We start from the raw sequence: 27,638 nt of genomic DNA, 5'->3' as shown, positions 1-27,638 counted from the left end.
GGTCAATTCCTTTGTCTTCCTTTAGCTGTAAACTCCAGTAAAGTGCTCACTTCCAGTTTAGATTGGAGGGAGAAATGTACTTACTCCATTTAATCCAGGCATATGATGCTAATGAAGAACTTCAAGTCCTGCTCATAATTATTCTTGTTACCACAAAAGATTTTTAACTCTGCTGCATACTTTCTAGGGCCCTCATTATATTTTCGAAATTACTGCTGACAATTTTCTTTTTGACAGCCTTTATTTTTCAGACTCCTGCTATTTATTCAGGTCATTTGTGGCCTTTTGATTTTTAACTATGTAAAGTGTTGAGGTGCAATTACATCTTTTAAATGCATTTACATGTTATATCTTTTATAATGCCTAATTAAATTTATCAGGGGCAACCCACACTTGAAACATTTAAAAGGCATCTCAGAGTGTTTTTTATTTGCTTAGTCTGATTATTACTCAATTACAACTTATTTTGTGTTTTGCACTTAAGTATTGATTTTTAAAACACTCCCCATTGTACTCCATGGTATGATCTAGAAAGTAATCCTACACTTAAGTAGGCAAGAAAAACAAAGCAAAGATCCACAAGAATAGTATACTAAGGATTACCCAGAGTGAGGTTACTAGATTGAAGACTTTGGGTTATAAGCACTGTATGAACTTGTAATAGACACATAATACACTGAAGCATGAGGCAAGGGAGTTAAGTGACCTGTATATGAATATGCAACTTTTTAGTGAACCCTTTAATCAAACACAGAAATTTATTTTCTCGAATCCTGCCTTCCTACCTGATATAACTTGGCTCTGTGTTCTCACCCAAATCTCATCTTGTAGCTCCCGTAACTCCCATGTATTGTGGGAGGGACCTGGGAGGAGATGACTGAATCATGGAAGAGGACCTTCCCGTGCTGTTCTCCTGACAGTGAAATGGGTCTCATGAGATCTGATTTAAAATCAGGAGTTTCTCTGTACAAGTTCTCTCTTTGCCTGGCACCATCCACGTGACTTGCTCCTCCTTGCCTTCCCCCATGATTGTGTGGCCCCCTAGCCATGTTGAACCATAAGTCCAGTAAACCTCTTTCTTTTGTAAATTGTTCAGTCTCAGGTATGTCTTTATCAGCAGTGTGAAAACAGACTAACACACTACCCTTCAAGCCCCTTAGCATGCTGGCAAAGTTCTTAAACACATCAGAATTCCAAACAGATCTTATAGGGAGAAATTTTTGCATCTGTGCCATCTGTTTATCTGAGAGTGGAACAGCACTTGGCTTCCTCTTCCATAAGTCAGAGGCATCTGTGTTCTTCAAATCAGAGCGTCCTTACTAAACTCCATCACAGTGTCTTTGAAGATAAGACAATATAAGGGAGAAGAAAAAAGACAACTGGAGAGCTAATTCTAGAAAGATAGGGAGAAACATTGAAAAGTAGAAAAAATAACAAGATATACACTTAAATAATGCCTTTGATTTTTAAGTGAGCAGATATCCACACTACTATTGTCAATGACCCTTGTCTCTTCACCACTGTTATTGTTGAGTTTTCATTATTTGGGGATTATTTACAAGGGATATATAAAATCCTCAAACACAGAATTTCTGGAGGAAAGAAGAAAATATTTAACAGCAAAACCAGTGAGCTCAAGAAACCCTACTATTAGAATCATAGTCTTGACAAGTCAGATTTTTCACCTGTCTTCAGATACATATTTAGTGACTAATTTCTGTGACACTGGTGCCTCTGGGAGTTCATTGAAAGCCATGGCTCTATCCTAAAGGGTAAAAAAGACCCTAAAACAACAAGTACTTACAATTCCAAGCAATACAAACCAATATTTCTGGACCAAGTTATTTTTTCCAGTGTTAGTTTTGCTTTTAGAAATTTAAAAAATATATGTCTGTTCGACTTTGCCCAGTAGCTTTGGGATTACAAAACTATTTTATCAGAGAATATAACTTGGCACTTTTATTCATCTACATAAGTAAAAACTTTTTTATGTAGATTAGCGTGTGCAAAGAAACATAAATTTAAATCTAACTTTTGTACTAGTATTGTGACAGCGTCCATCCATTTATCCATCCTTTTTTACAGACAAAAAGAGTCTTCAGAGAAGCAGTATGAAACTATAACAACACTATACTTAGAGTGGGAGAACTAGACTTAAAATGTTTTAAAAGTTGCAAGGCCCTCAAGGGTCATCTGGTTTACAGCACACATTTACGAGATGAAGACAGCTATGTTTAAAAGCAAGTCTCCAATATGGCCCTTTCCACAAAACATGCAACTGTTTGATCTTTTGACTAGTACCAACTTCTCTAGGCCTCAAATTCTTCATCTGCAAAATGAAGGAGATCACTTACAGCCTGAGAAATCTCTGGCTAATTAAACCAGTTTTCAATTTGCTCCTTTTCAGCAGCAGTGAATTCTTATTTTTGCTGTAAGATGCAATATTCACAAAATCAGGCCTTTCACGTAATGTGTTTCACCTTAACTCCAAAACAGCCTATAAGTGTTTTCACTGAATTCATGCAAAGAAAAAATGAGTTAATTCCCTGTAGTTGTAACCATCAGATAAAGTAACAGATTTTGATAACTACCAAAAACCTGATAATCCCCTTAAGTTCTTTGGACAAATACTGGAAAATTGTTTTTTGCTTTCTGGGTTTTTAAAAAATACAATAAAAATTATTTCATTAAACAAATTATTGTTCTGGAGATGTCTGCAATTAGTGTTAAGAATGGAAATAGTGGCTACATTTTGTTACATATAAAGGATTAGAATATAGGATACTTAGGATGAGTTTTTGTCTTCACTCTGTGAAATCATTAGGAAGCTTCAATTTACTATGAAATTTCTAGATATTTGAAATGGTTATCTTTTTTTCATAGTTGAAACTCTAGGAAATGCTTGCATTAAATTACAAAGTAAAAATGATGGCTGCCATCCATTCAGTTAAAATGAAAATGATCTATACCCAGAATTTTCAAAAGTTCATTTGATCTATAAATAATATCAAGCAGCTATTTTGTGCAATACAATGTGGTCAGTGTCTTTGGGAGAATATAGAGATGAAATAAAACACACACCTGGCTTGAGGAGACCAGAAAGTGAAGCTGGAAAGAAAGACATTTATGTAACAAGTGCAGGAAGTAACAGAGTGAGGAGAAAGGAAATGATAAGAGGAGAAAGAAAGCAAGAGACAGTTACTAGACCAGTGCTTAATCAACTTGAATGTGTACATGAATCACCTAGAGACATATTAAAATATAGATTGTGATTCAGTGGGTCTAGAGTGGGACCTGAGAGTCAGCGTTTCTAACAGCTGTCAGGTGATGCTAATTTTACTCACCCATGTATAGCACTTTGAGTAGCAAGAGTTGAGAAGACGAGCACTACCCAACAGAACTTTCTGCAATGATAGAAATGTTCTATATCAGAGCTATTGCATATGATAGCCACTAGGCAAATATGGTAGCCACTAGGCACATATGGCTATCAGGCACTTGAAAAATGATGAGTGCAACTGAGAAAGTGGATTTTTCAATTTGTTTAACTGTAATGAATTTAAATTTGAACAGTCATGTGTTTCTAATAGCTACCCCACTGGCCAGTCTAGGTCTATGCAGTTAGTTTAGGACTACGCCATTAGTTTAAAGCAAATTGAATTTGTAAGGCTCAATTTCCTACATGCTTTGAGTATATAAATTAACCTAGCTCAGAATTTCTCAACTTTGGCTAGATGATTCTTGTGGGGGACTGGTCATTCCATTGTAAGGTATTTCACACCACCCCTGGCCTTTGCCCACTCAATGCCAGTAATACACCCCCCCCACCCCTGTTGGAAAAATAAAAAATGTCTCCAAACATCGCCAAATGTTTTCCTGGGGGCAGAGTCAGTGGTATAGATAATGCTTTTACATAAAAAATTATATGAGACAAATAGCAATGCTCTTTTTTTAATTGAAAACAACTTTTTAAAATTTTTATTTTGTCATTTTTTTTAATTACACTTTAAGTTCTGGGGTATATGTGCAGATCATGCAGGATTGTTACATAGGTATACACATACAATGGTGGTTTACTGCATCCATCCCCCTGTCATCTACATTAGGTATTTCTCCTAATGTTATCCTTCCCCAATCCCTCTATACCCTGCTATTCCTCCCCAAGCCCCCCTACCCCTCAACAGGCCCTGGTGTGTGATGTTCCCCTCCCTGTGTCCATGTGTTCTCACTGTTCAACACCCACTTATAAGTGAGAATATGCAGTGTTTGGTTTTCTGTTCTTGTGTCATTTTGCTGAGAATGATGGTTTCCAGATTCATCCATGTCCCTGCAAAGGACATAAACTCATCCTTTTTTATGGCTGCATAGTATTCCATGGTGTATATGTGCCACTTTTTCTTTATCCAGTCTATCAATGATGGGCATTTGGGTTGGTTCCAAGTCTTTGCTATTGTAAACAGTGCCACAATGAACATACGTGTGCATGTATCTTTATAATAGGACGACTTATAATCCTTTGGGTATATTATACCCAGTAATGGGATTGCTGGGTCAAATGGTATTTCTAGTTCTAGATCCTTGAGGAATCACCACACTATCTTCCACAATGGCTGAACTAATTTATACTTCCACCAACAGTGTAAAAGCGTTCCTATTTCTCCAAGCCTCTCCAGCATCTGTTGTCTCCAGATTTTTTAATGATCACCATTCTGACTGGCATGAGATTGTATCTCAATGTGGTTTTGATTTGCATTTCTCTAATGACCAGTGATGAGCTTTTTTTCATATGTTTGTTGGCTACATAAATGTCTTCTTTAGAAAAGTGTCTGTTCATATCCTTTGCCCACTTTTTGATGGGGTTGTTTTTTTCTTGTAAATTTGTTGAAGTTCTTTGTAGATTCTGTATATTAGCTCTTTGTCAGATGGGTAGATTACAAAAATTTTTTCCCATTCTGTGGGTTGCTGTTTCACTATAATGATAGTTCCTTTTGCTGTGCAGAAGCTCTTAAGTTTAATTAGATCCCATTTGTCTATTTTGGCTTTTGTTGCCATTGCTTTTGGTGTTTTAGTCATGAAGTCCTTGCCTATGCCTATGTCCTGAATGGTATTGCCCAGGTTTTCTTCTAGGGTTTTTATGGTGTTAGGTTTTATGTTAAATCTTTACTCCATCTGGAGTTAATTTTTGTATAAGGTGTAAGGAAAGGGTTCAGTTTCAGCTTTCTACATATGGCTAGCCAGAAAAATAAGTCAGGTATTTGTATTAGTTTTCTATTTCTGTTGTAATCAAAAGAAACAAATCTTGTATCCCAAGATTTGTGACTCAGAATAACCCAAATTTATTACCTTATAATTCTAGAGGTCAGAAATCTGGTCTAAGTCCTTTCTAGGCTAAAATCAAAGTGTTAGCAGGGCTATAATTCTTTCTTTAGGATTCAGGGAGAATCAGTTTCCTTGACTTTTCCAGCTTTCAGAAGCTTCCACTGCTCACAGACTCTTCCTCTTCTCCAGAGCCAATGATCCAGCATAAAAGCTCCCTATTTCAAGGCCTTTAACTTAATCACATCTGTAAAGTCTCTTTTGCCATGTAGAGTGACATATTCACAGGTTCCAGGGATAAGGATGTGAGCATCTTTATTGGTCCATATTTCTCACCCCCATTGTGTTAAAATAAAAAGTTACAGCCATAAATGATTTCATACCTAGAATAATTTAAGATAAAGTTTTCTCCCACAAATCCTAGAGAACAGGCATTTTATTCTGTGCTCCAAGTACTTTCCTACCTGAAAACATTTCACAGCATTTCTAGTCACACATAAATTCATCTAAGGAAGAATCAAGTTTTTCTACTTTTAATGTTACAGTTTCTGGCACCATTCATTCCCAAGCTTTTTAATGCCCAACAAATGAGGAAATATGATTCATTTCTGAATCTTTGGGTGGCTCCTGAAATTTAAGAATTCCATTTGTATTTTATAGAGTTATATTTACTACTTTAAACTTTCTTTTAGATTTGTCTTAAAAGTGAAGGTAGTATTTTACCATTTGAACCCTTATCCAAAACCTTCATCAGCACCTTCCCTGTGTTTTTTAGATTTTTGCTCGTATGTGCCAAGGGCTAGGGCATCTTAAGTTACAGAACACTTAGTGACAAAGTTAATTGAATCTATTTATAGTGCTGAAATGTTTAAAACATATCTTTTCTTCAATCTGTTCCTATAAACTGCTCTTTAGAGTGAAAGCCTGCATCTGCTTAAAGTGTTTCTGAGACGGGGGAGGATGAGTAAATAAAGCCAGATGGCATTTACACTTAGGGTTTCTTTCCCTTTTTGAGGGTGACATATAAGATTTGACTGTCTTTAAACACTCATTTTTCCCATCCTTGCGAAGTTAAGTTTGGTGATGTTGACAAGAGGCAATCAGGAGGAAGGCAGAAGGAGAAGTGGTGGCCTAAAGAGTATTTGTTGTTTCACGTTCCCACTGCAACAAGAATGGCAAACTGAAAGTGAGGCTTTAATTTAACTCTTCCTCCACGCTCCTAAAAATACAAGAACTTCAGCTCACTGAAGCCCATAGAGGCACCATTTATTAGTCTGTTCTCATACCGCTAAAAAGACATACCCAAGACTGGGTAATTTTTAAAGAAAAGAGGTTTAATGGACTCACAGTTCCATATAGCTAGGGAGGTCTCACAATCATGGTGGACGAGCAAGGAGTATCTGCCATGCAGCAAACAAGAGAGAGTGTGTTCAGGGGAACTCTCCTTTATAAAACCATCAGATCTTATGAGACTTATTCACTATCATGAGACAAGCATAGGAAAGACCCACCTCCATGATTCAATTACTTCCCACCAGGTCCCTCCCATGACATATGGGAATTGTGGCAGCTACAATTCAAGATGAGATCTGGGTGAGGACACAGCCAAACCATACCACAGCATGATTACAAAGTGGGTGGAAAGAGAGAGCGCAGGTAGACTGCATTTCAGTTTTGTTTACAGGGAACTATGAAAGGTAGAAACATACAGAACTTTCTACTAAAACAAAGCCACTAACCAAATTCACTTTTTCTATTATGGGTAGTCTTAAAGGTCTACTCCCACTCCACCTCCACCCAAAAATAGTCCCTGCATAAGACTTCTGGTCTGAACAAAATGGGACAGATACTTTTCCCCAGTACCTCCAAGCTAAGTACAAACACAAACCCTAGAAAAAACACAAAAGGAAGCCAGAGAACTCCGATAGATGAACTGGTTAGAGACACCACAACTAGAGGAATGTCATTGTGAGAGGGTGTCTTACAACTCACAACCTCACAGAAGAAGGTCACCCAAGCCCAGTGTTTCTAGAACCTCAACCTAGTAGCCAGCCCAAAAAGGTCATTCCCACTCAGGCCAAAGGGGAATCCCAATAACACTACCAAGTTGGCCAGGGAAAATGGAGCAGGAGCCCTGCTGATAGGCTGTATCCCCACCCAAATCTCATCTTGAATTGTACTTACCATAATCCATCTTGTGGGGGACCAGGTGGGGGGTAATTAAATCATGGGGATGGATACCCTCATGCTGTTCTTGTGATAGTAAGTTAACACAACATCTGATGGGTTTATAAGGGTCTTTTCCCACTTTGCTTAGCACTCCTCTGTCCTGCTGCCTTGTGAAGAAGGACGTGTTTGCTTCCCCTTCCACCATGATTGCAGGTTTCCTGAGGCCTTCCCAGCCATGTAGAACTGTGAGTCAAACCTCTTTCCTTTCCAAATTACCCAGTCTCAGGTATGTCTTTATTAGCAGCGTGAGAACAGACTAATACACCTGCTAACCATAAGAAGCCAGGAAAGCACTCTCCTTACTCACCAAGCCTAAGACTCCCTTCCTCCAATGAGAAACGGCAGGCAGCTTGCAGCACCAGCAAAGGGGATCCTGCCACAGAAAAAGGCTCCACCTGGGAAGTGTTTTCCTTGGAGAGAGGGACAGTACTCAGCACTAGTGTCTGTCTCCAGGATATCTGTTTGTATTTCCTCTACCCCCATCAGAGGCATCATGAGGCCCTACCCAGGAACTCCACTCCTTCAGGCAGCACCAGCAGGCACCAAGAGGGACCCTAGCAGCCCCAGATAAACAAAGCAGACCAAACTAGTACCACAAAGTCTCTGAAAATGTAATTGTCATTGGATGCACAACCTACAAAATTAGGCCAGGATCTTCTTGCTAAACCTAAATGGGATGACTGCCTACTAAAACAAAAGATTTAAATCAGACTCAGTATCCTCACACCATAGCCAAATTCCAGGATAGAATGAAAAATTACCCATCAAACAAAAAAATCAGGAAAACTACAACTTGACTATGAAATGACAACTGACACTAAACCTGAGATGAATCAGATGAGGAATTTATTGACAAAGATTTTAAAGCAGCCATCCTCAAAATGGTTCAATGAGGAATTGCAAATTATTTAGAAGCAAATGAAAAAAATAGAAAATCTCAGCAAGGAACTAGGCGTTATAAAAAAGAAACATGGTGCTCACTTCAGCAGCAAATACACTAAAATTGGAATAGCATAGATAAGATTAGCATAGCCCTGTGCAAAAGTGACTTGCAAATTTGTAAAGCATTCCATATTTTTTAAGAAATTAAAAAATAACCAAATGGAAATTATAAAACTAAAAAATACAACAAATATAAACTGAATGGGTTCAATAGTAAAGTAAAGGTAACAAAGGATAGAATCAGTGAACCCAAGAACAGATCAACAGAATTATCAAATTTACTCAGTCTGAACAACAAAAAGAAAACAGACTAAAAACAAACAAATAACAGACCCTCGAGGACTTGTAACACAATAACAAAAGGTTCAATATTTACATGATCAGAGGTCCAGAAGAGAGGGGAAAAAAGAGAGTGGGTTTGAAAAAGTACTTTTAAAATAATGGCTTAACATTTTCCAAATTCAGCCAAAAAAATATAAATCTACAGATTCATAAGCTGAATACATCTCAAACAGGATAAACCCAAAGAAATTCACTCCAGGACATTTCATAATTAAAAATTTGAGAAGTGAAGTGCAAAAAAAAGTCTCAAAAGCATGCAGAGAGCAACAACACATTACCTATTAAGGAACAACAACTCAAATAACCGCAAATTTCTTACCTGAAACCATACAGGACAGAAGGAAATGGCACACTTTCCAAGTGCTGAAAACAAAGAACTGTCATCTTCAAATTCTATATCCAGGAAAACTATACTTCAAGAATGAAAGGAATACAGAAACATTCTTAGATGAAAGAAACAAAAAGAATTTGTTGCTAGCAGAACTTTAAAAAATGGCTACAATAAGTTTTTTGAACAGAAAGAAAATGATGGAAGATGGAATCTTGGAGCATCAGGAAAGAAACAACAAAATGAGCTGAAATATGGCTACATACGATAGATGATCCTCCTCATGAGTTTCATAAGATATACTAGATGACTGAAACAAACATTATAACACCATCAGATACTCAAGTCAATAATATTTAAAAATGGGAAAGGTAACAGCATTTAAATGGAAATAAGATTTCCATGTGTCACTCAAAGTGGTAAAATGTTGCTATCAGTAGACTGTGATAAGTCACACGTGTATTGTAGTGAGGGAGCAATCAAAAGGAAAACTATTCAGAGAGGTGTACTTAAAAACATAATAAATAAATCAAGGTATAATCCCAAAAGTCCTCAATATCTATTTGGGATTCTGCATATTAAATGACTCAATATAAATAAAAGTATACTTTGTTTGCGGCGAAGTCCTAGACTAGGAGCTTCCTCATTCTGAGACAAAACTAGGCTGCAGCATGTTTCTGACTCTTAACTAGGAATGCAGATCACCAGAAATTCCTGAACCTTAACTGCCACATCTTTGAAATAGGAGTGGCTAGAGAAGTAAGTCTGAAAGACAACATGGACCATACCCAGTGATAATTCTATACATTATTACAGGTTTTCATTCTTCTCATCCATCCTGTGTTATCCCTTATGATTCAGATAGCTCTCAAAGTGCTCTGAAAACTGTAAGAAAATTCATAATCCAAAGAGGATATTGTATGACACACTCCAAGCTCTCATAAATCCCAAGTAGAGAGGAGAGGAAGTGACAGAGGAAGACACTTCAAAGGAAACATAAACCCACTGGAGCATGGACCATTTCCACTTGGAGAAATTATTCGTTTCTTTCCCATCTCTGGTAGTAAACACAAATAAGCAAAGCAGAGTCAACTATTAACTGCTGTTCATTCAGCATCCTCTTAGATCACTATATGAAATCTCTGAAACTAAAGTAACTATATGAAAATTGGCTGATGCTGATCATGGTCCACCAACTTAACATGCTCTCACTTCTTCCTCAGTTCACCATGCTATCCTATTCCAAGTCTGCATAAGTGGCAAGATAATTTATCTTTCAGAAGTGCTAGGTCCTATATGGATGGTTGGGTACACCAGACAACGAAATGCATTTAAAACAAAAATATGCCTTTGCTATGGTTTTTTGTGTTTTTTGTTTGTTTTGGGTTTTTGTTTGTTTTTTGTTTTCAGACAAAGTCTCGCTCTGTTACCCAGGCTGGAGTACAGTGGTGTGATCTTGGCTCACTGTAACCTCCTTCACCTAGGTTAAAGTGATTCTCCTGCCTCAGCCTCCCCCAGTAGCTGGGATTACAGGTATGTGCCACCACACCCAGCTAATTTTTTTTTTTTTTTTTTTTTTTTTATTAGTAGAGACAGGGTTTCACCATGGTGGCCAGGCTGGTCTTGAACTCCAGACTCCAAATGACCAGCCCTCCTCAGCCTCCCAAAGTGCTGGGATTACAGGTATGAGTCACCACGTCCAGCCTGCTATGTTTCATAAATAAGTATAAACAACTTAATTGTACCATTTACCATAAAAGTTAAAAGCCTTCCATTTTCTTATCAGTAATATGTAAGGATTTAAAAGACTCTCTACATTTCCTTTAGTCTCTTATGTTCTATGGAATTATTTTTCCTAGACAGAAGCAGATGAAATCACACAGGAAGGCAGTCCAGTATAGTGGTGAACATACTTGGGCTAGAACATGCCAGTGTGTGCACCTGCTGGCTGAGTGTCCTAGCTCAATACCCTGAGGCTCAGTTTCTTCATCTGTGAAAAGGATATGGTAATATCTAATTTATAGCAGTGCTATAAGAATTAAATGAATTTCTATATCTCAAACACTTAACATGTAATAAGCTTTCTACAGTGGCTATTATAATCCAGGAGCATGCTCTTTGTCAGAAACTTTACCATAGGTAGCAATGGTTTTGGAAACAAAGTAAAACATTTCAACCAGATCAGTAAAGGTTATGGCACAAAAATAAGTCAAGTTCTATGGACAAGATAGATGTTACCTCTAAAGCCAAAATTCTCCCTGTTTATGTTTGGGACTCCTAAGATCTCTGGAACTCCAGAATCAACCCATGGTCCATTCTCTGTCTTCTATTATATGTTAGAATGATGTTAACCCTTCTCACTTCGGTGTAATGTGTTTCATAAATAAAAGGAAAAAATCCTACTTCTTAATTTGTATAATATAATGTTGACACTAATGATGTTTTTAAAAAAACTTACTTCAAGCATGCTTTTCTTTGGGTGAAAATTTCTGATTAAAGGCACATAATTGTTAAGAATATCATCTTCATAGTTTTAGCCTGTGCTAGAAATGCAAGCTCATCTTTTCATTTTTAGTACCAACTCAACATATGCCAAAATGGTCACCTCAAAATATGATCTAGTAAACGTATATATCCTGATCATTGTATGGTAGAATATTTTTTCATATTAAAATATTTTTCTTGGGTTTGACTCTTACAGTCAGGAAAATAAAATGCCTCACAACAATAATACTATTATGGCTTATAACCAGTTTCAAAGTACTTTTAAAACAGCTGATTTTCTTTAGAACAAAACTCTTTAAATTACAATGCTTTTCCACATAAAATGTATAAATATATTCAGCAAATACAACCCATAACAAATATATCACATAAAGTAAATGAACTATATATTTTACTTGTAAAACCCAGGTTTCTATGGAGTGATACTGGATATATATGCTTTAAAGGCCAACTTAAGGATAAAGGAAGTTACTAAAAAATATGATATAAAAATCCTTTATTGATGCAAAATGGATTCAGTTTAACATTTTAATTCTGTAACTTAAAAAATCTAGAATTAAGACCAAAACAATTTCTATGAATGTATATTTTCTGGTATTATATGAGGCTATCTAATTTCAAAAGTTGATACGTATTTGAAAAGTGTTAAAAATTACATTGCTCATATCACTTTAACATAATGGGGAAAAGGATAATACCATCTCTGAGAAAGGACTAAATCTTATTTAAGAATTTGATGGCCACAATGTCACAAACAATAAATATTCCTCATAATATGCTGTCCAGCAAAAAATCAAGAGAGGAATAGAGAGAAACTAAGATGAACAGAGATGTATGATGAACAACCTAGAATGACTCACTGGAGACCTGACAGGCCTTGAGCCACTGATGGTTATAATACTCTCAGTTTTATAAAAAGGCAAGGGGTAAACGTTCTTGGTCTTTAATGAAACAGACTCTTTGGTGAAAGAAAGGGTACAGAGAATAAACTATAAAGAAGATACAACCACCTCAGCCAAAATAAACATGTTACTTGTAAAGGGAGAATAATCAGACTGACCCCAGTTAGTCTGACAACATTAAAAATCATGGTCCAGTAAAGCAACATCTATATAAGTTCACAGGAACTGTTTTGATTCATTAATTTTATCTTCTCTCTTGACATTCACATGTCTGGACAACAGAAAAATCTTCTCAGACAAAGGATATGTGTTGTCTTTCCATACTGAGACTACATGTTACTATTTTCTTTCTTTGATTCTTAATATTTCTCAGTATATCTGTACTGATCATATGTTATCTTTACAGTAGAATAAAATTATTATTATTAATAATGCAGAGATTAAAACTGAAAAAGAACTACAGAGAGCATAAGGATGGCTTACTATTCAAGGAATAGTAATTTGATTTACATCAGTTTAATTGTTCTAAAATTTTCATATCAAAAAAGAAAGACTTAACCTTTGACAAAACACACACACACACACACACACACACACACCCCTTTTCTGATTTCAGGGAAACTTAAATAGACTCAGAAGAAAATTACACTGCAGAAGATAAAGGCTAAGGGCTATTTCCAACCGAAATAATTCTGCTTCTCATCAGTTGCTTCCTGTTTACTTGTTCTTTGGAAATAAATAATCAGTGTGTTTTTCTTTTCTTTTTTTTCTCCTTATGCATATTTTAGGAACATTTTTCTATTTACTAGGAACTAAATTATTGTTAATTTTAAGTATCTAAATGTTCACAAATGGTAAGCAATTTTAAAATATTTTACTTAAAGTATCTTAAAATATTAAGACATTTGTTTAAAATTTATAATTCATTAATAATAAATGATTAATAAATTAATATTGATATTTTATAATTAATTTTATATTAATACTATTAACAAGTTATTGTCTAGATGGCTATTTTGATTAAAATTTAAATGTACCAAATTATAACTACTTTCATTATAAAGCATTAAAACAGGAAATTACTATTGAAATTAAGTCTTGTGCCATATAATATCTTTGAGAGAATCTCAAAGAGAAATATAAAGCAGAATAATCTAAAAGGATAAATACATTTTAGTAACTGCATTGAATGGAACATTCTAGTCTTTCAGAGAGATTCATTAGGTAGTGAAGTTACCTAAGCACTATGAGGAAGTGCCTTTTTTTTTCCTGTGGACCAGAAACTCCCTGACATGAATACGACTTCCTAGGAGGCCTTGAAAACGCAAAAGGCCAGCTCTTGGAGTTGCTCTTGCTGGAAATAACTATATTGGAGGGAAAGGGTGGCTGTGCCCAGCATCCTTTCAGAAGAACTGGTGTGGTCACGTAGAGAAAAATGTTCAAGGAGTCTTGTAGTTTCCATTTCAGAAGGGAATAGAGAACTACCAATCAGATGCCAGGGTAGTACTGAAACCAACCCCATTGTCCCATAGACTGTTCTTTTGGATAAACATAGAAATTGACCTTTTTTGTCTTAAAGCTTGAAACTTATATTTGTTTTATCTGAGTTCCTTTTTCAGAAAAGGACCTTCAGGCCTCTCAAAAAAGTGTCAAAGAAGCAAAACTCACTAGATCACTGCACCAAATGCCACATCCCTCATTCATCATGATTGCTTCCTTGCCCCCTCTCTAGTTCCTATTTCTTAACAAATTGTGTCTTTTCTTCCCTTCTATATGAACCCCTGGTTTTAGTCAGTCACAGAGATGTATTTGAGTCTGAACTCCCATTTTATCAGGTGCAGCACCCAATGAAAGTCTTCTTCCTTGGCAATGCTTGGCATTTCAGTGATTGATTTTCTGTGCAGTGGCCAGCAGGACCTAGATCAAACCCCTGGTGTTTCAGTGACAGTGTGACATCATCTTAGCACCTTCTTGTACAGGCACACCTCATTTCACTGTGCTCACAGATATTACATTTGTTAGAAATTGAAGGTCTGTGGCAGCCCTGCATCACACAAGGATAGCGGTACCACTTCTCCAGCAGCATGTGCTCACTTTGTGTCTGTGTCACATCTGGTAATTCTCACAATATTTCAAACTTTTCATGACTATATCTGTTATGGTAATCTGTGATCAGTGATCTTTTTGTTTTGCTTCATTTATTAAATAAAGTGTTTTATTTATTTATTTATTATTTATTTTGAGATAGGGTCTGGCTCTATCCAGTCTGACTGGAATGCAGTGGTGTGATCTCAGCTCACTGCAACTTCTGTTTCCTGGGGTCAAGTGAGCCTCCCACCTCAGCCTCCCAAGTAGCTGGGAATACGGGTGCCTACCACCACACTCAGCTAATTGCATTTTTTGGAAAGACAGGGTTTCATCATGTTGCCCAGGCTAGTCTCAAACTCCTGAGCTCAAACTATCTTCCCACCTTGGCCTCCCAAAGTGCTGAGATTATAGGCATGAGCCACCACACCTGGCCCAAATGTTATTGTTAGAGCAGTTTCACTTCACAACATAACTGACCAATAAGTACATAGAGAAAATTCCACCTAGAACTTTCATAGCTAGAGAGGAAAAGTCAATGCCTGGCTTCTAAGCTTCAAAAGACAGGCTGATTCTCTTGTTAGAGAATAATGCAGCTGGTGTGTCTCTAAGCAGAAGCCAGTGCTTATTTACCATTCCAAAAATCCTACAGCCCTTAAGAATTATGCTAAATTTACTCTACCTCTCTACAAGTGCTCTATAAATGGAACAACAAAGCTTGAATAACATATCTGTTTATATCATGGGTTACTGAATATTTTAAGCCCATTATTGAAACCTACTGCTCAGAAACAAAGATTCCCTTCAACATATTACTGCTCATTGACAATGTACCTAGTCACTTAAGAGCTCTGATGGACATGTACGGGGAGATTAATGTTGTATCCATGTCTACTAACCCAATATCTATTCTCCAGCCCATGGATCAAGAAGTAATTTTGACTTTCAAGCCTTATTTAATTAAGTACATTTTGTAAAGCTAGAGCTGCCATAAATGGTGATTTTTCTGATGGATCTTCGCAAAGTTAGTTGAAAACTTTCTGGAAAGAATTCACCATTCTAGATGCCATTAAGAACATTCATGATTCATAAGCAGAGGCCAAAATATCAATATTAGTAAGGGTTTATAAGAAGTTAATTCCAATCCTCATGGATGACTTTGAGGGGCCCAAGACTTCAGTGGCAGAAGTTACTGCAGATATGAAGAAAGAACAAGAGAAACTAGAATTAGAAGTGGCACGTGAAGATGTAGCTAATTGCTGAAATCTCATGATAAAACTTTAATGGATGAAGAGTTGCTTCTTATGGAGGAGCAAAGAGAATGGTCTCTGGAGATAGAATATACCCTGGTTGTCATTGTTGAAATGACAACAAAGGATTGAAAATACTCCATCAACTTAGTTGATAAAGCAGCATTAGAATTTGAGAGGACTGACTCTGAATTTGAAAGAAGTTTTACTGTGGGTAAAATGCTATCAAAGTGTCACATGCTATTGAGAAATCTTTTGTGAAAGGAAGAACCACTCAATGTGGCAATTGCTGTCTCATTTTAAGAAACTGCCACAGCCACTCCAATCTTCAGCAACCACCACCCTCATTAGCCAGCAATGATTAACATCAAGGCCAGACCCTCCACCAGCAGAAAGATCATGACCTGTGCCGGGCATGGTGGTGCACACCTGTAATCCCAGCACTTTGGGAGGCCAAGGCAGGTGGATTGCTTGAGCCCAGGAGTTTGAGACAAACCTAGGCAACATAGCAAAGTGTCATTTCTACCCAAAATACAAAAGTTAGCCAGACGTGGTGGTATATACCTGTGACCCAGCTACTTGGGAAGCTAAGGTGGAAATATTGCTTCAGCCTGGGAAGTAGATGCTGCAGTTCACCAAGATTGTGCCACTGCACTCCAGCCTGGATGACAGAGGAAATCCCTGTCTTAAAAAAAAAACAAGTGGAATATTTGAAAACAAAATTAAGAAGCAGACTTAAGGCTGCACGTGATGGCTTATAATCCCAGCACTGTGGGAGGCCAAAAAGGGTGGATCATCTGAGGTTAGGAGTTCAAGACCAGCCTGGCCAACATGATGAAACCCAGTCTCTACTAAAAATACAAAAAATTAGCTGGGCGTGGTGGTGGGTGCCTGAAATCCCAGCTACTTGAGAAGCTGAGGCAGGAGAATTGTTTGAACCCAGAAATGGAGGTTGCAATGAGCCAAGATCGTGCCATTGCAGTCTAGTCTGGGCAATACAAGTGAAACTGTCTTGGGGGAAAAAAAAAAAAAAGAAGCAGACTTAAGATACTTTAAATTTTTTTAATTTAAGAAAAAGAAAAGGCCGGGCATGGTGGCTCACACCTGTAATCCCAGCATTTTGGGAGGTCGAGGTGAGTGGATCACGAGGTCAAGAGATCGACCATCTGGCCAACATGGTGAAACCCCGTCTCTACTAAAAGTACAAAAAATTAGCCGGGCGTGGTGGTGCATGCCTGTAGTCCCAGCTACTTGGAGGCTGAAGCAGGAGAATTGCCTGAAACCAGAAAACAGAAGTTGCAGTGAGCCGGGATCATGCCACTGCACTCCAGCCTGGCAATAGAGCAAGACTCTGTCTCAAAAAAAAAAAGAAAAAAGAAAAAGAAAAAATATTTTCAAAAAGATTATAACTTGCTTAAGGCTCAGATGATTGCTAGCATTTTTTAAAGCAATAAGTTGTTTTTAAATGAAGGTATGCACGTAATTTTTTTAGACATACTACTGTTGCACACTTAACAGACTATAGTATAGTGCAAACATAACTATCATATGAACCAGGAAACCAAAAAATTTGTGTGACTCATTTTATTGCAATATTTGCAGTATTACAGTGGTCTGGAACCAGACCTGCAATATCTCCAAGGTATGCCTGTATCTTTCCCATATGCCTATTTCCCAATTCAGATCAGAATTAACACATATAATACAGAAAAGGGCTGGGTGATTGTTTTAAGGGACGGCCAGAAAGCAGAAAGGCTAGGGAGACAGTATCTCAGTCTAAAGAAAACCTAAAAGGCAGAAACCCTTGGGTGATAGGAAGTGAAGGTAGGTGGATAGATGAATATATGTCTGGGTTACTGAGGGATGTGGGAGGGAAAAAGGAAAGCATAGTATCAATGTAGAAACAGTGTGACTACATTACAGCTTTTAAACAATAACAGAAAATGGAAAGAAAAACAACTTCTTTCTAAACACACCCTACTTTTGACCACCCACGAGGCCAGATCTCTTTGCTGTGACCCTTTCCATCATTGGGTGACTAGAAGAACTTCACATCACAGAATCTTGCAACTTGTGAACTTGAACATTGCTAGGAATCTCCACCCCTCAAAGACAATTCTGACTTATTTACAAACGCAAATATTTGATCCCTGACCCAGGGATAGAATACAAAACTTTAAAAAAGAAAAACTCTTATCTATTCATGACAGTTTTAAAAAAAGAATCATTAGGGGCAAAGACCTTGACTGCAGAGTTTTCTCATTTTTGTTTTCTTCTAAAAGCAAAGAGAGAAGAGGAAATACCAAATGAGCTTCTCCTTTCATAATAAAACCCGTTTTCAGACATTCGTCATTCTGGGAGTATTGAAATTTTATTAATGGAGATAGTGTTTGGATATTTAGTCTTTCATCAACTATAGAAGCTGGCATAGTCTAAATTTGAACCAACTGTTGAAATATACCCATAAGCTTCTTGATGATGACAGTGTCTCCGTATCACAGTTTTTGCATTACTCAAACTGTGTCCAAGAAGAAGGGCTAGAGATTCCTTTCTAAACGTCGCCAGGACACTCTGTTCTTCCTTCTTCGCCCTCCAGATGGGAAGGGCTTCTTTCAGTTCAAAGGGTGCTAATCTTGCCTCTCTTGGGACTGACCCAAATAATAAAAGGGCTGACCTCAGCTAAACAGAGCAACTGTTCAAATCTGGAAAGATCAGATTTTCAGCCTCAGAAAGTTCTGCAATAGGAACAAGGTTAGGAGGTTAACAGGCATTAAGCCAGGACTGCATGGCAGGCACTTTGCATTTACTGTTTAGCACATCCTATGAAGTAGTATCGTGTGTGCTATTTGTGCTATTTCCCAGAGGAGGAACTTAAACTTGAAAGTAACTGACTTGTCATGCTCCATTCAAACTAAAGTCTGAATTCAAATCCAGATCTTCCATTATATTCCCTGACCTAGAAACTCCTCTGGCATATAATAGGTGCCATCTATCTAGGAATTTAGCTATGTATCTATGTAGATGCCTCTTGTTTATATAACTCAGGTAATTAACTGTCTGACTCCAAAGGCATTTTTCTGCCAGACCATGCTGCATAAAAAGTACAGACTTTTAGAGCCCCTGTTAGATTAAGTACAGGTTTCCAAAAGGTAATATTTACCACTATTACAAGTCAGCCAAATCAGAAAGGTTCATTAACCTAAAGAAACTAAAATCATCACCAACCTGTAATAACATACATACACACATATTTCTTTCTAAAAGTCTTTAAATCAATCAAGTCTTTCTAAAAGTACTGATGAAAGGTACTTTTACATATATGTATACACACACACGTATCAAGCTCTATTTTAATAAGTACATATATCCATTTTTAGCTTTAGATATTACAAAACTATGTAATAATCAGAGTAGACCAGCAGATAAGCCTAATTAAGATATTCCCACAAACAAAAAAGCACATTTTGAATGGAACAAAGCAAATGAAGTGGAGTTATGAAAATAAGACTGAAGGACAGGCTGCAATGTGATTTTGGAAGGATGAAAACATTAGGGTAAGAGATTTTAGCTTTCCTTCTTAGGCAGTAGGGATCTATTTAAATTGTTGAGTAGGATCAAAGTGACTATGTTGTATAATGTAGAGAAAAGGTTACATGCTCAAAGAGGAAAGAATGTCTAAGAAGTTCAGTTGGGTACCTGCTATATTTCTCCACAAGAGATTGGCTATTACCAGACTGTATTAACAAGACACATCCAAGCTTGACGAGCATCACTAACTTTTATTTTTGGCAGGAGATCCGGGACAAAAAGGAGTTCTGTCAAAAAGGAGTTCTGACAAAAAGGAGTTCTCTTCGCTTTTTTCCTTTGTTTGCTGTCCGCAAAGGATGCCAGCATCTCAAAAGACAACTCTTCCCAGGAGAAAGCAAGCTCCATGCCCAAGAACTTACAACTTTCTTGCCTGATTCTAATTCTGTTTCCCTTTGTCTTATGCAGCTGTCTCCCTAACTTTCAAACCATTTTATTATTGCATATGCAAATGTCTTTGTATTAGTCCATTTTCATACTGCTGATAAAGACATACATACCTGAGACTGGGTAATTTATGAAGAAAAAGAGGTTTAATGGACTCACTGTTCCATGTGGCTGGAGAGGTCTCACAATCATGGTGGAAGGCAAAAGGTACATCTTACATGGTAGCAGGCAAGAGAGAGAATGAGAGCCAACTGAAAGGGGTTTCCCCTTATCAAACCATCAGATCTTGTGAGACTTATTCACTACCACCAGAACGGCATGGGAAAGACCCACCCCATGATTCAATTATCTCCCACCAGGTCCCTCCCACAACACATGGGAATTACAAGCGCTACAATTTAAGGTGATATTTGGGTGGGGACACAGCCAAACCATATCAGTCTTTAATCAATGTGTTTCTACAAAATTTCTAGAACAATTCTGGTTGTGAGAATAATTCTTGGTTTTCCTTCTTTCCCAGACAGTCTTATCGAGGGAGGCAGAATGCTGATACTGACATGGAAGATGCCTAGTACAGTATGCAGAGACAGACCTCTTTTTATCTCTTTCACTTCCTTCCTTTATTAAAGACTCAAGGAACAAAAAAAAAAACTTGTTTTATTTTGCTTGCTGAGATGATACTTCTGTGTTTTACTTCTCCTGCTTAAAAATGAATGTTTTAGCTCTCAAGCTAAGTCGACTGCTAATCTCATCCTCAAAATGAAACCTATCCTTAGTTCTAGCCACTTGGCTTGTATAGAAACTTGAATAAAACAGATCTCACAAGTTTAAAAAAAAAAAAGACAGAATTTAATGATCAGAATGACAGTGAGAGCTCCTTTGTGCAAGCTGCATGCATATGCAGTTGAGAAGGTCATTCATTTAAGATGCAGACACTGTCCTTAAGGATAATTTCAATGGTTTTTAAACTCCCTGCATAATTGTATTCTCAAAAGTGTGTTTATAATTTCATAGTTTTTCTTTATTTTCTTTCACTTTAAAAACGTTAATATTTATTGGTATTTTATGATCATGAGAATAATAAGTATGCATTGCAGAACATTTGAAAATAAATATATAACAGGCCAGGCATGGTGGCTCATGCCTGTAATCCCAGCACTTTGGGAGGCTGAGGCAGGCAGATCACTGGAGGTCAGGAGTTGGAGACCAGCCTGCCTAACACAGTGAAACCCTGTATCTACTAAAAATATAAAACTTAGCAGGGAGTGGTGGCATATGCCTATAATCCCAGCTATTTGGGAGGCTGAGGCAGAAGAAGCAAAAGAATCACTTGAACCCAGGAGGCGGAGGTTGTAGTGAGCCGGGATCATACCATTGCACTCCAGCCTAGGAGACAAAACAAGACTCTGTCTTAAAAAAAAAAAAAAAAAAAAAAAAAAAAGAATATACAACAAAAAAAGTTCTGTAATTCCATCTCCAGAATCCCATCTGTGAACATCTTATGCAAAATGTGTATATGTGTATATACATACATATGTCCATATGTGTATGTACACATATAACCACAATCACATAGTTTTATATACACATTTTTCTTAGAATAAATTTATGAAATTACAAAGATGAAAATGGATAGGAATGGTTTAAATTCCTTAGATCCATATTTTAGTTATTTTTCCATAGTTATTATCATTAAAAATGAGACACTGACTTCTCTAAGAAGAAAAATTGAACAAGTTTGCCTTCTTTTACCTCTCTTGCTTACTTCTGTTTGTCAATAATAAATTATCAAATTATAAATTTGAAAATCATGATAATAACAACATGAATGACTAAAATCAAACAAACAGGTAAATATAGAATGATATAACCTATGGTAAAATGTTAGATGTTAAATTTAAAGGACAAAGAAAACCTCAGTATGATATCAATTACATAACACTACTATACACATTTAAATGGATGTATACACACACATAAGCATGCAATAGCCAGTATCTACTGAGGCCTGTCATATAATTTGCACTGTGCTAATAAGCTCATTGAATATACTTTCTCATGTAGTCCTTGGCAATAACCTTATGAGATAAGACTGTCTCTGCTTTACAAATGAGGAAATGGAGGTTCAAAAAGGTCAAGAAACTTCTCTGGGCAATACAGCTAAGAATGATGGAGCTGGGATCTTACTCTAGATCTGGATGCCTCCAGAGGCCTTAGCTCCTGACCACAATGCAATATTGTCACAAGAAAAAACACACAGGATGAAAGTATGTCAAAATGGTGGTGAAGTTCAAGATCACTTTTGTATCCTTATTTAAATGATTCTGTATACTCTAAAACATTGACATAGGATACTATTTACGTTTATAATCAGAAATAAAGTAGTGAATAATAAGTACTGCATGAGGGCTTTTATGACTCAGACCCAGGTGGCCTGGATTACTCAGACCCTCCTTAGGAAGACCATTATTATTATTACTATGCAGAGACCCTTGGGTTGGCCATGATTATTTTTTTCTCTTCTTTCTTGCAGCTGAGGTGGAACAGTCTCCTAATGAGGCAGATGTCTTTTTAAATTTTCCCAATTTTCTCTAGAGAATGCTAATTACTCCCAAGCGCTCCCCCCAAAAAAACTCCACTGACTTTAACTGGAAATTATAAAAAAGGTATATCCAGATGTTACCAATAAAGATAATATTTTTTAAAACTTGGAAAAAATAACCGTAACCTAAAATGCATGGAGAACCATATAATTCATTATTTTGGATAGGCCAAAATACATTCTTTTTTTTTTTTTTTAAGGCTGTTGAGGGCAGATACAGCAAAATAACTAGTGCTGGGTATGTACACTGTCGATATTATAACAACTTTGTAGCTGGAAGATAAAACAACTTTTCAAATATAAGCTAAGGTATGAAAAACAAAACTTTAAAATATTCTTGGCCAGGCATGGAGGCTCATACCTGTAATCCCAGCACTTTGGGAGGCTGAGGCAGGTGGATCACCTGAGGTCAGGAGTTGAAGACCAAGTCTGGCCAACATAGTGAAACTCTGCCTCTACTAAAAATATAAACAAAAATTGGCCAGGCATGGTGGTGCATGCCTGTAATTGCAGCTACTTGGGAGACTGAGGAAGGAGAATCACTTGGACCCAGGAGGTGGAGGCTTCAGTGAGCAGAGATTGTGCCATTGCACTCCGGCCTGGGCAACAAGAGTGAAACTCCAACTCAAAAATAATTTTTAAAAAAGTTCTTAAGCTTTTTGGGGGCAGGGCAATAAGTTTTTAATAAGACTAAGAAACACTATGCTAAACCTGATTCTTGAGGGAGCCAACCAATATATTAGAAAGCCACATGACTGGGCTATATTTTTTAAGCCCCACAGAGATGTTTTCTCATTGAACTGCACTTTGGTTACAGACCACCAACCTTCACTGAGAAATGACATGACATGACTTTATGGGACACAGTACTGTGTGCCATAAAGAATGTAGAGCTGTCCAGAACATCACATCATAGCTGAGGCATCCATCACACAGCAATGCCCACATGAGAAATGTCCCTTTAGACTCAGTACTTAGAAGGGTTATTTCTTCTGATTTTACTTTATGGGCACCAAATCATGAACCTTATTGTGTTTTACATCTGCATTAACTGCTAGAAAATATGTCTTTACCTGACTCCATGTCAGTTTCTTACATTTCTTTTTCCCTTTCCCTTTTTTTTTCCTGCTTATTTTTGACTCAACTTTGTCCTCTGAACTGGATGCATCTTTTTAAGCTGTCTTAAATACTTTGTTTTGAGACAGGATCTCGCTCTGCCACCCAGGCTGTAGTACAGTGGCACAATCGTGGCTCACTGTAGCCTCCACCTCCAGGGCTCAGGCTATCCTTCCAACTCAGCCTTCCAAGTAGCTGGGACAACAGGCATGCACCTCCACATCCAACTAACTTTTTTTTTGCAGAAATAGGGCCCTTTTTTCCATGTCATCTGGGCTGGTCTCTAACTCCTGAACTCAAGCAATTCATCCACTTTGGCTTCCCAAAGTGCTGAAATTATGGGCATGAGCCACTGCACCCAGCCAAATCCTCTTTTTAATAAAACATTAAGTACAAATAAACAGGCACATACTCTACACACCTCTGCAAGATTATTTAAGCAATACTCCTATTGGACAGAAAAACCACCCAACAGGGATGAAATAAGCATGTTTCCTATACCAAAAAGAAAATATATTTTTATATTTTAACAGTGAGATGGAAACAATCTAAGGTCTTTCACCCACAGGCCATTCTGCAGACACTCAGATTACAACCTGAACCCAAAAAAGTGGCTGGCTTATCTGTAGGGTCATAATTACATCATGATTACGTGTTTTCATGTCACTATGTTCAGGAAGTAAGTGGTCTGGGTGCAAGATTTCTAGCCATCCTTGAGGTGAGTGGACAGAAGGAACTGTCAGGTTAGAAATGTGTCATTTCAAAAACAAACAGAAGGGATGAAGGAAGTGGAAGTGAAGGAATAGAGAGGAATAGATAAAGAGATCTGAGACTCAAAAAAGAGTAATGTCTCTGTAGCCAAAATTTAAAGAGGAAAATTCAAAAATGAAGTGCTAGAGGATACATTCTTTAAGAGATGACTAATATTCCTGGCACAACTTTTTAAAAAAATAAGCATACATTTAAATACATAATATTCCATTCTTTAGTCTTCAACCTAATAACATCAATTCCTTTAAAACAGCATTTTTAAAAAGCTAATTTTTTTTCCCATCTGTACTCAAAATGGTACATCTATGGTGGACACACCCTAAGATGCCCCGAAATGAGTCACACGATCTCTCCCTAGTGTATGAGCAGAACCTGTAACTCCAGTCTAACCATAGAATATGGCAATGGTTATAGGATGCCACTCCCTTGATTAGGTTCTGTTAAATAGCAAAAGTCAAAGAGTTTTGCAGATGTAATTAAATTGATAATAAATTGATCAAGAGGGAGATTATCCTAGGTCAGCTGGACTTATTTAAGTGAGCTCTCACAGAGGCCAGAGGCTGGAAGAAGTAGAGATTTTTTTTTTCTCTCTCTCTCTATCGCTGGCCTTGAAGACACAAGTTGCAATGAATTCTACAGCCACAAGGAAATGAATTCTACTAGTAACCTAAAGAACTTGGAAGCAGATCCGTCCCTAGTTGGGCCTCTACATGAGAATGCAACCCAGTTGGCATGCTTGAGCTTGTGAGACCCTGAGCACAGAACCCAGGTATGCTGCCTGGACTTCTAACCTCCAAAATGGAGAGATAATTCCTGGGTGTGTTTTAAACCACTAAGTTTGTCACAATTTGTTATGTCGCACATAAAATGAATAGACGGAGACAATTTGCATGGGAATTGCCTTTTAATCAACTAAACAGAAAAAAAAGTGTCATGGAAACTTCAGACTCCTCTCTTTACTTCTCACATCATTTAGCCAAGTTCTCCCACATTAGATGTTCCAGATACTTAAACTAAAGCAGCTGTCACCATATCCAAAATGCTTTGCTGGAGAACCATCATATGATATCATTGTGGGGGTTTCAATGCTTGCTTGCCCAAAGAAATCTGCCTCCAATAAACCAGGAAATGTTTAACCCAGACAGCCTGTAACTTCCTCAATTTTCTAATTGGCCAACAGAGTCCTCTTTAGATTGTCATAGTGACTCAGCACACACACGTCAATGCCTTCAACCTCAAAGCTGCATGTCTATGTACGTAGTTATTCTCCCTTCACCTACTTGGGCATGAAAATCACCAAATGAGCACAGAATCAGCAAAGTTTGTATAGACCTCAAAGAAGGAGGCAATGTTTCACTTCCATTTTAACACAGAGATCAAAACACAGCCTAAGGCCAGGCTATTCAGCTGAGACTTGATTCCATAATAGTATGTTCTCTCTGCTCTGCACAAAATTACACCCTGATGATGTATTTCCATGCCACTGTGCCCAGAAGGTGGTTAGGCAGCAACAGCTCTAGCATGGGTGGAAGGGTTAGGTATCTGAACATTTGGAAAAGTGGAGAATGAGAGGAAGAGAAAATCTGCCTCTTTTTCTGAAGCATTTTTCTGTCAACTGGAAATCAAACTTACCAATGTTTGTATTATACTTTTCTGAGTGATGAATACAATGCTTTGGATGCATAGTTCAAGTAAGGTTGATAAACAATTTATCTAATTATTTCTAATGAGAAAGCACTGGCAATATTTTTCAACTGTTGTGGTTTTTATGCACTAATTAAAATCATTCTAGTACTTACATATATTAACGCACAGAAATAGCAAATTTTCATTGTTTTAAAAAAAATCAGAGAATAACTATCTTCTTTTCCTTTTGTTTTCTTTTCTTCTTCTTTTGTATTTAGCTTTTGAAATACTAAAGGTGGCAAAATAGCAAGTAATGAGCACCAGCATTGAAACTACAATCCTAAGTTAGGGTAAGGGATCTAGCAAATACTGAATTTCCTTCAGCAATTCACATAATCTCTCTGAGTCTGTTTTATCATGTCTAAAATGGGTAAAACACTATCTGAACTATCATAACTATAATTTTGTAAAAATCATCATAGATCGTATGTCTACAAAGATATTGTAGTATACATAAACCAAATGTGGCCAGGGACAGTGACCCATGCCTGTATTCTCAGCACTTTGGGAGACTGAGGTGGGAGGAATGCTTGAGGCCAGGAGTCCTAGACCAGCCTAGGAAACATAATGAGACCCTATCTCAACAACAACAACAACAAAAATTTTAATTACCCAGATGTGGTGGCACTTGCCTATAGTCCTAGCTGCTCAGGAGGGTAAAGTGGGAGAATCCCTTGAGGCCAGGAGTTTGAGGCTGCAGTGAGCTACGATCACTAAGGCATTCCAGCCTGTGTGACAGAGCAAAACCCTGTCAAAAAAACAAAAACAAAAATAAAAACATAACAAGAAACAGACTGGCTGAGGTGGGAGGATGGCTTGAGCCCAGGAGGTTGAGGCTGCAGTAAGCTGTGATCTAAGGGGCATCACATAACTTCTCATTTGATTCTCACATGAAGGAAAACCAATTATCTCTATTTTACAGATGAGGAATCTGCAGTTTCAGGAAGTTAAAAGTGATAAACCTGTGATAAAAAAAAAAATTAAGCAGATTAATCCAGAGTCCACAATTAACCACTCCACTGTTTGAAATACATTTTCTGGGCCGAGATTCCAAGAAAAGGAGGGATGAGATATGGTCTCGGCATACAGGTGGTCTTTGTTGTTATAAAGCAGGGAGTGTTCCTAGTGAGCTAGGAGACCTGATGTGGAGGACAAGCCCACCCACATTGCAGGGAGACCGCCACACACAGAACCTAATGGCCAGCCACATGAAAGGCATGCCGTTAGGGCAGTTTATGATGGACGTAATGCTCCCTGGAGTTATGAACTGAAGAAGTCCTGTAGAATTTAGAACACATCAACTGACCTACAGCCAGCTACCAAACCACATCAGAGCCTACAGGACTGCATCTAGGTCTGCAAAGGTCAGAAGCTGCTGCTGCTTGATGGTGACTATGCAGAGAACAGCCCTGAGCAACGGAGAAAGTAACCAGAGAGCTAGGACCAAGAAATAAAAGTAGGAACTGGGGAAGAACAAAGAGTCAATGAGACAAAAGAAAACAAAACTGAAGTAAAGCCAGAAACCAGAAATACAGTAGGGCTCTGGTTCCCAAACTGGGCCCCAAGGTACCTTGGGGTGCCACAGTGAATTC

General features: G+C 37.5%; 1 protein-coding gene and 1 non-coding gene across 9 annotated transcripts in view; one reads left to right on the top strand and one right to left on the bottom strand.

Moving 5' to 3' along the window:
* LPAR1 (lysophosphatidic acid receptor 1) overlaps window positions 1-27,638 on the bottom strand; it is a 171,995-nt gene that overhangs the window by 22,184 nt on the left and 122,173 nt on the right. The window lies entirely within an intron of this gene.
* On the top strand, window positions 8,519-8,624 carry LOC135277383 (U6 spliceosomal RNA). The gene has a single exon (XR_010344989.1). It is a non-coding gene; the product is annotated as a U6 spliceosomal RNA (small nuclear RNA).

The sequence above is a fragment of the Aotus nancymaae genome, unplaced genomic scaffold (assembly GCF_030222135.1).
Source record: "Aotus nancymaae isolate 86718 unplaced genomic scaffold, 86718_ANA_hifiasm-v0.15.2.pri h1tg000003l, whole genome shotgun sequence".
Classification (NCBI taxonomy): domain Eukaryota; kingdom Metazoa; phylum Chordata; class Mammalia; order Primates; family Aotidae; genus Aotus; species Aotus nancymaae.
The sequence above is the reverse complement of the archived record's forward strand: the minus strand, read 5'-3'. Positions and strand labels throughout refer to the sequence as shown.